This window comes from Xenopus laevis, chromosome 4S (genome assembly GCF_017654675.1).
Source record: "Xenopus laevis strain J_2021 chromosome 4S, Xenopus_laevis_v10.1, whole genome shotgun sequence".
NCBI classification, from domain to species: domain Eukaryota; kingdom Metazoa; phylum Chordata; class Amphibia; order Anura; family Pipidae; genus Xenopus; species Xenopus laevis.
Genome location: NC_054378.1, coordinates 119484412 through 119493145, shown reverse-complemented (window position 1 = coordinate 119493145; position 8734 = coordinate 119484412).

Below are 8734 nucleotides of genomic sequence, written 5' to 3'. Positions count from 1 at the left end.
GATTGGGTGATGCGCTGCTGGAGGATGTTGTGATGGCTGATTATATTAATGCCATTAAGAGGGGCTTGGATGATATTTGCAGAATTCCTAAGGCTACTGTGATCTAAGATCTCTAGTTAGTTTAGTATAGGTATATATCGTGAATAAAGTACCCCCTATTGTAAAATATAAGGATATTATAAGTCACTGAGGAGTTTCATGACCATATAAAAGCATGAGGCTGAAGGTTACTTCTAATATCCTCATATTTTCCAACAAGGGGTAATTTTTTATTATACGCACGAGTAATGTGACAAAAATGACATCACTAAGCTCCCTTTATAAGTGATGACATCACTAAGAGCCGTTTAAAAGCATATAATACACAAAAGCCATGAATATCTTGTAAATTATGTCCTTTTAAATGGTGACTAGTGATGTCATCAGTTATAAACGGTGAGTAGTGATGTCATTTTTGTCACATGATGCACTAAAACTTGTGTATTATAATAAATAAAGTACCCCTTGTTGGAAAATATGGGGAAAAATATGGGGCCTTCGGCCTCGTGCTTTTATATGGTCATGGAACTCCTCGGTGACTTATAATATCCTTATATTTTACAATGGGGGTACTTTATTCACTATATAATTTACAGGATATTCATGGCTTTTGTGTATTATATAAATAGAAATATGTGGGTGCATAGATATGTCTGTATAGGAATGTGCACTGGGGTTTGTTTGGAGGGGTTGTCCCTTATTATTTCAAATGTGCTTCCAGGGGCTACACTGTCATTTCAATAAGCACATGCCCTTCTAGAAATCCAAGTTAAAACATGAATTTCTAACTAACCTCCTGTTGCTGTTGATAGTGATACTACAGCTCTCAGCACTTGTCTGGCAGGGAATGCTGGGTGCTGTAGTTCTCATGAGGGCCTGAGGCTGTACCACCTTTTATTAAAATGTAAATGCAGGCAGAAGGCCGTCTATTGAAAATGGCAAGAAGCAATGAGATTAAAATGAGATATTTATTCTGAGGAACCTTTGTGTTGGTTTCAACCTCCAACCCTAAAGATTTATTTCATACACCACAAATGGATTTATAAAAGAAAACGACTGTCTGCAGTAATAAATTGGTTTAAAGGAAGACAGGAAATCTGCGCTTTAGTTCACGCTAGGGTAGGTCAGTTTACAAACCTGGAAATGTCACAACAGTATTTCATCCTCTGCCCTGTGTTCCCTGTGTAATTTATACTCAATATTTAACTGGCCAGGAAAGCACTTGTAACTCGTAGTGACAACAATAAACACAGCGATAGCAATGCTACAGTTCTCATGTACATCGATAGTGTCCATGTCAGTATTAAAATACAGGAGCCCACCATTGCCCAACATCTCTTCCTACTATACCTGCTATCCCACAGCCACACTCCCTTCCCAGAGACTATTATCCACTGTTACTATAAGCACCATCTCTCCCTACTATACCTGCTATCCCACAGTCACACTCCCTTCCCAGAGACTATTATCCACTGTTACTATAGACACCATCTCTCCCTACTATACCTGCTATCCCACAGTCACACTCCCTTCCCAGAGACTATTATCCACTGTTACTATAGACACCATCTCTCCCTACTATACCTGCTATCCCACAGCCACACTCCCTTCCCAGAGACTATTATCCACTGTTACTATAGGCACCATCTCTCCCTACTATACCTGCTATCCCACAGTCACACTCCCTTCCCAGAGACTATTATCCACTGTTACTATAGACACCATCTCTCCCTACTATACCTGCTATCCCACAGTCACACTCCCTTCCCAGAGACTATTATCCACTGTTACTATAGACACCATCTCTCCCTACTATACCTGCTATCCCACAGTCACACTCCCTTCCCAGAGACTATTATCCACTGTTACTATAGACACCATCTCTCCCTACTATACCTGCTATCCCACAGTCACACTCCCTTCCCAGAGACTATTATCCACTGTTACTATAGACACCATCTCTCCCTACTATACCTGCTATCCCACAGTCACACTCCCTTCCCAGAGACTATTATCCACTGTTACTATAGGCACCATCTCTCCCTACTATACCTGCTATCCCACAGTCACACTCCCTTCCCAGAGACTATTATCCACTGTTACTATAGGCACCATCTCTCCCTACTATACCTGCTATCCCACAGTCACACTCCCTTCCCAGAGACTATTATCTCACTGTTACTATAGACACCATCTCTCCCTACTATACCTGCTATCCCACAGTCACACTCCCTTCCCAGAGACTATTATCCCACTGTTACTATAGGCACGATCTCTCCCTACTATACCTGCTTCGAAGTGACGCTGGGGTCCATCAGCGTCACTGAATTGGAGTTTTTGGCGTCAAAGATTGTTTAAAAGGCCTGTCCACCATTTTGCTGATGCCCAAGCTGGTTTCAGTTATCTGTTCCTGCCTAAGCGTCTGATTGTGTTTGATATTCCTGGTTTTGACCTCTGCCTGATCCTTGTCTACAACTTCTGCTGCCTGCCCTGGACCCTTCACCTGACTTTGACTATGTCTTCTTATTTTCCCCTGCCGGTACCTCGCATACAGACTTGTCACACACTTCTTTTTGGCTTCCGCAGCAAAAAGCCCGGGGCCCCAAAAGGGCGTCGGTGAATACCGGAACCCACAGGATTCTCCTGTGCGTCCACAGGTACAGTCACCCATCAAGGTTCCAGACGTGGTCGTTACAATTGGCCTGGAACTTAGTATTTGTACCTAAATAGAGAACTGGCTAAAAGATAGACTACAAAGAGTGGGGGTAAATTGAACATTTTCTAATTGGACCAGTGTTGTTAGTGGAAAACCACAGGGCTCTGTACTACAATTGCTTTTCAACTTGTTTATTAATGACCTGGAGGTGGGCATTGAAAGTACTGTTTCTATTTTTGCAGATGAGACTAAATTGTGCAGAACTATAGGTTCCATGCAGGATGCTGCCACTTTGCAGTGTGATTTGTCTAAATCGGAAAACTGGGCAGCAATCTGGAAAATGAGGTTCAATGTTGATAAATGCAGGTTATGCACTTTGGCAAAAATAATATAAATGCAAGTTATACACTAAATGGCAGTGTTTTGGGAGTTTCCTTAAATGAGAAGGATCTTGGGGTTTTTGTAGATAACAAGTTGTCTAATTCTGGGCAGTGTCATTATGTGGCCACTAAAGCAAATTAAGTTCTGTCTTGCATAAAAAAAGCATAAAGATAATTCTGCCTCTTTATAGGTCCCTGGTGAAGCCTCATCTGGAGTATGCAGTGCAGTTTTGGACTCCAGTCCTTAAGAGGGATATAAATGAGCTGGAGAGAGTGCAGAGACTAAGTGCAACTAAATTGGTTAGAGGGAGGGAAGACTTAAATCATGAGGGGAGACTGTCAAGGTTGGGGTTGTTTTCTCTGGAAAAAGGCCCTTGCGAGGGGACATGATTACACTTTACAGGTGGATTAGAGGACATTATGGACAAATAGCAGGGGACCTTTTTACCCATAAAGTGGATCACCGTACCAGAGGCCTCCCCTTCAGACTAGAAGAAAAGAACTTTCATTTGAAGCAACGTAGGGGGTTCTTCACAGTCAGGACAGTGAGGTTGTGGAATGCACTGCCGGGTGATGTTGTGATGCTGATTCTGTTAATGACTATAAAAATGGCTTGGATGATTTAGTGGACAAACATATTAAAGGCTATTGTGATAATAAATTCTATAATTAGTATAGATATGGGTATATATCATTTATGTGAAGGTATGGAGGGTGTGTGTATGGATTCTGGGTTTTCATTTGGAGGGGTTGAACTTGATGGTCATTTTTCAATACGATTTAACTATGACCCTCTCAAAGGTGAAAAGTGTCTTTAAACTATCATTTTGCAGTTGGACAAAAAAGCCCATCTTTCTTTCATCAGTAAGTATGGAAGGTCGTTGCCTGACCCAGAAGTTACAGGAGCTACACGTCCCCCTTTAGACAGAATGAGTGGCTCAGCATTGTCCACTTGTCAACAAAAGACCTGTGATAGCCCCACAAGCAGATGAGTAAGGAACTAACACATTTCAAGCTGGAGGCCCCAGTTCCCTGCATTGCCCTGAGCACCCTCATCCTGGGACCCCAAAAAAACATGATGTGTTCTGTGACAGCTGCTGCTCGCTGCCTGCCTCACTCCACGCTCGAGATGGTCGACGGACTAGGGATCTTTCCAAGGAACTTTAAGCAAACCAGATGTTTGGGAGATTCATATTTATCCTTTAGAGCCAACGTGGCCTTTCCGCCAGGGTTTTATTGTTCCCATTTTATGAGCTTGTTTCATATTTCATGGTTCACGTAAGGGCCATGTGCCGCATAATTCATAACAGTAATAAAAATGTTTACATGTCTATATCTATTGTTAGAGCGAGGGATGGATAAGCACATGACTCGGTTGTACCCACTCTGAGGAGAATACACTATAAAAAAACTTCAACATGTGTCTTTCTAGCTGTTTCTGAGCTGCAACTCCCAGCATCCCATGACTTCAGGGTTTGGGCCCCTCTGGGGCACTGTAAAATACAATATGGCAACTGCCTTAAAGGAGAAGGAAAGCCCCAGGGCGCAAAACCCCTCCCCCCTCCCCTGTGTTGCCCCCCTCCCTCCTGGCCTACCTGTCCCCCTGGGCAAATGCCCCTAACTTGTTACTCACCCCTCTGCGCAGGTCCTGTCCACGGAGTTCGCAGTCGCCATCTTCTCCCACGCGCGTCTTCTTCCTGCTCTGACCGGCGTCTTCTGGCGCATGCGCAGTAGGAACAGGTACCGGTACAGCTCTATTGCGCATGCGCCGAATGTCACGAAGTGAAATCGGAAAACTTCGTGACATTCGGCGCATGCGCAATAGAGCTGTACCGGTACCTGTTCCTACTGCGCATGCGCCAGAAGACGCCGGTCAGAGCAGGAAGAAGACGCGCGTGGGAGAAGATGGCGACTGCGAACTCCGTGGACAGGACCTGCGCAGAGGGGTGAGTAACAAGTTAGGGGCATTTGCCCAGGGGGACAGGTAGGCCAGGGGGGAGGAGGGAGGGGGGGCATCACAGGGGAGGGGGGAGGGGTTTTGCGCCCTGGGGCTTTCCTTCTCCTTTAAGTCAACAATGCCCTGCTGAGCTCTGGTTTACAATAACCTTACAAAACAGGAAGTCAGCACAACTTCCTGTTTTGCAGTAGACAGCAGCTTCCTGCTCTGGCAGATACTTCACTAAAATACTTCACTAAACATGTTGCTTCCTACTTGAGAAAATAAATACATTTTAAGCATGAGTGTTGTTGTCGTATAGAAACCAATTCAAATGTCACCATGTCCTCAGGCAAAGCCCTCCTGCCACCTGTCAGCAGCGGGGAGTAGGACTGGGTCGACTGATGAAGGCTTTGTTTTTTCCCGGTGTTCCGCTGTCCCAGTCCGACCCTGCCTCTCAGTTTGGGAACCAAAGTGGATGTCACTGGAACACTTGTATATGGAGAGAGTTTGGTCCCTTCCCAGGGCTTCTAAAAGGGAAATACACTAATACACCTGAAACCCTAACTGACCTTTACATAGAGACCCCCCCCCCCAATCCCATCAGCTACTTTGGGCCCAGCACCCAGTTTAGAGACACATTGCCTTTCTCTATAAAACAAGATGCCTCTTTGTCTCTCTTTTCTCTCCATAGGAAATTCTATTGGAAGCAGATTGAAGGAATAGTAGTGCTCAGGAAGTTGGGAAGTTGCAGCGCATGGCTTCTTGTTCCTTAATAAAGAGGAAAACAATGACACAAGCCTGTAATTACCGCCATATGTTGTACCAATAAAACTACAAAGTTATATTAAGTGCAGCGAGTCGAAGGTTTCCAGTCCAGTGTGTATTTTCTCCTTAAAGGAATGTTCAGTGTTAAAATAAAAATTGGGTAAATAAATAGCCTGTGCAAAATAAAAAATGTATCTAATATAGTTAGGCAAAAATATAATGTATAAAGGCTGGAGTGACTGGATGTCTAACAGAATAGCCAGAACACTACTTCCTGCTTTTCAGCTCTCTTGGTGTCCACTGATTGGTTACCAGGCAGTAACCAATCAGAGACTTGAGGGGGGGGCACATGGGTCATAACTGTTGCTTTTGAATCTGAGCTGAATGTGGAGGATCAATTGCAAACTCACTGAACATTTATGTCCCATGTGGCTCCCCTTATAGTCACCGACTAACTCAGAGTTAGAGAGCCAGTGTGGGACACCAGAAAAAACCTGGTGGGCCCCTGGCCCCACCAACCCAGGTCTGCTACCCCACCTGCAAGGGCATGACAACCGCAAGGGTGAAAATACGTGGCAGCAGTGGTGCATGTGCATGCAGGGGGGGTAATGTTTGAGAGCAGCACGAGGATGATCACCAGGCACTGACTCTGGTTGCCATAGATTATTCTGTACAAGGGGTCTCATTTGTATGAATGGGAGGGGGCTGCCATGCAATGAAAGGTGCCCGCAGGCGGCCAAATTAATCTAAAGTGTGGAATGCCAATTAAGTCAGTGTATCATTTTCCATAGATAAAAATGGCTGAATTTAAAGGGACAGTGACATTCCAGTTTTAAAGGAACGTGTCACTATGAGAATTACAAATGGCCGGCATATGCAAGGTGCCCCTTGTCACACGTTCTTTGAGAACAGGAGAGCTGTAATTAACGTCAGGCTGGAGGGACGTTTGGGCAGGGATACCATCAGCTTGGTTACTGCAGTCCTTTTGGGCCCCAAGAGATATGTGACTTGCGGATGATGAGGGGTTGGTGCTTGTGACATAGAGGAAGGGTTTATGTGGATCATGGGTAGGGTTTTCCATAATGGGTCATACTTTTTCATTGGGGCCCCATTCTACTTGCTGGCAGGGGGCCATAAGCACAGGCAGATGCAGACTAGGATTCAAAATAAGCCATTTCAGGTACACAGAGGCCCAAACAGCCCCCGTCAGCCCAGCTCTCCAGTTTGCACTTTCTGCAGTATGGTTGCTAGGGTCCAAATTATCCTAGCAACCATGCAATGGTTTGAATAAGAGACTGGAATATGAATAGTTGAGGCCTGAATAAAAAGAGGAGTAAGAAAAAGTAGTAATAACAATATATGTGAAGACTTACCGAGCATTTGTATTTTAGATGGGGTCTGTGACCCCATGTGGAAGCTGTAGATAGGTGGCAGCAAATAATTCAAAAACTATATATAAAAAAAGAAAACATGAAGGCCAATTGAAAAGTTGCTTAGAATTAGCCATTCTATAACATCCTAAAAGTTAACGTAAAGGTTAACCAACCCATTCATCATTCCCTGCCCTGCGGAGCTTACAATCTAAAGTTTCTATCCCATTCTCAGGGACTGGCACAGGCAGCTGCATCTGCGGAGGGACACACAAAACATGATATCACTTGTATTTGGTGACACTGATAGAACAGTAGTTCTTAGGGTTAATGGGCAGGTGAAGTGGATCGGGACTGGGTTGGAGATAGTGATGGGCGAATAAATTCGGCAGGCGTGAATTTGCAGCGAAGTTCCGCAGTTCACCAACGGCAAATACATTTGCGGAACTGTGGAGACAATTCGCTAGCGAAAAATCCGCCACATAAAAAAAATTTGGCTGCCTGTCAGAAAAGTAGCGCGAATGATTTAGAACGCCCATTGACTTTAATGCATTTGGACAAAATAGGCGCAGGTATAAAAATTGACGTAGGAACCAAAATTTATGCAAAATTTTGACACCCATTGACTTCAATGTGTTTCGCAAATTTTGCGGGAAATTAGCAAATTTTTCAGCAAGAGAAACGGGAAAAATTCGCCCATCACTAGTTGGAGACACTAAGGGGCATATTTATCAAGGGTCGAATTTCGAATTTGAAAAACTTTGAAATTCAAATTCAAAAAGACCAACTGAAATGAAGCCGAAGTTTTTTTGAGTCGAATAGGTTAGTTTTTGATCGAACAGGTCCGTAATCGGCCGAATTCGAATTGTATGAATCAAAGGAATATTGCATTTGATTCAAAGTTTTTCCCCAAAAAAAACCTTTGATTTTTCAAAGTCTACCAATTGACTCCAAACAGGTTCTAGGAGGTCCCCTATAGGCTAAAACAGCAATTTGGCAGGCTTTAGATGGTGAATGGTCCACGTTGAATTTTTAAAGAGACAGTACATGATAAATTCTATTCGATATTCTAATTTTTTCAAATTCAAATCGAATTTGGACTATTCCGTAGTTGAAGTACACAAAAAAATAGCTCGAAATCTGAATTTTTTTCAATTGAAAATTCACCTTGACCTTTGATAAATCTGCTCCTAAGGGGCAGATTTATCAAGGGTCGAATTTTGAATTGAAAAAAACTTCGAAATTCAAATTGAAAAAGACCAACCGAGATTAAGTTGAAGTTTTTTTTTGGGTCGAATGGGTCCATATTCGGTTTGAAGTTTTCTCCCCAAAAACCTTTGATTTTTCAAAGTCCAGCAATTGACTCCAAATAGGTTCTAGGAGGTCCCCCATAGGCTAAAACAGCAATTGAGCAGGTTTTAGACGGTGAATGGTCGAAGTCGAATTTTTAAAGAGAGACAGTACAGGGCAGATTGATCAAAGGTCAAGGTGAATTTTTGAATAAAAAAAAAAAAAACTAAATTCGAGCTAATTTTTGTCAATTCGAATTTGCAAAAAATTCTAAATTTATCATGTACTGTCTCTT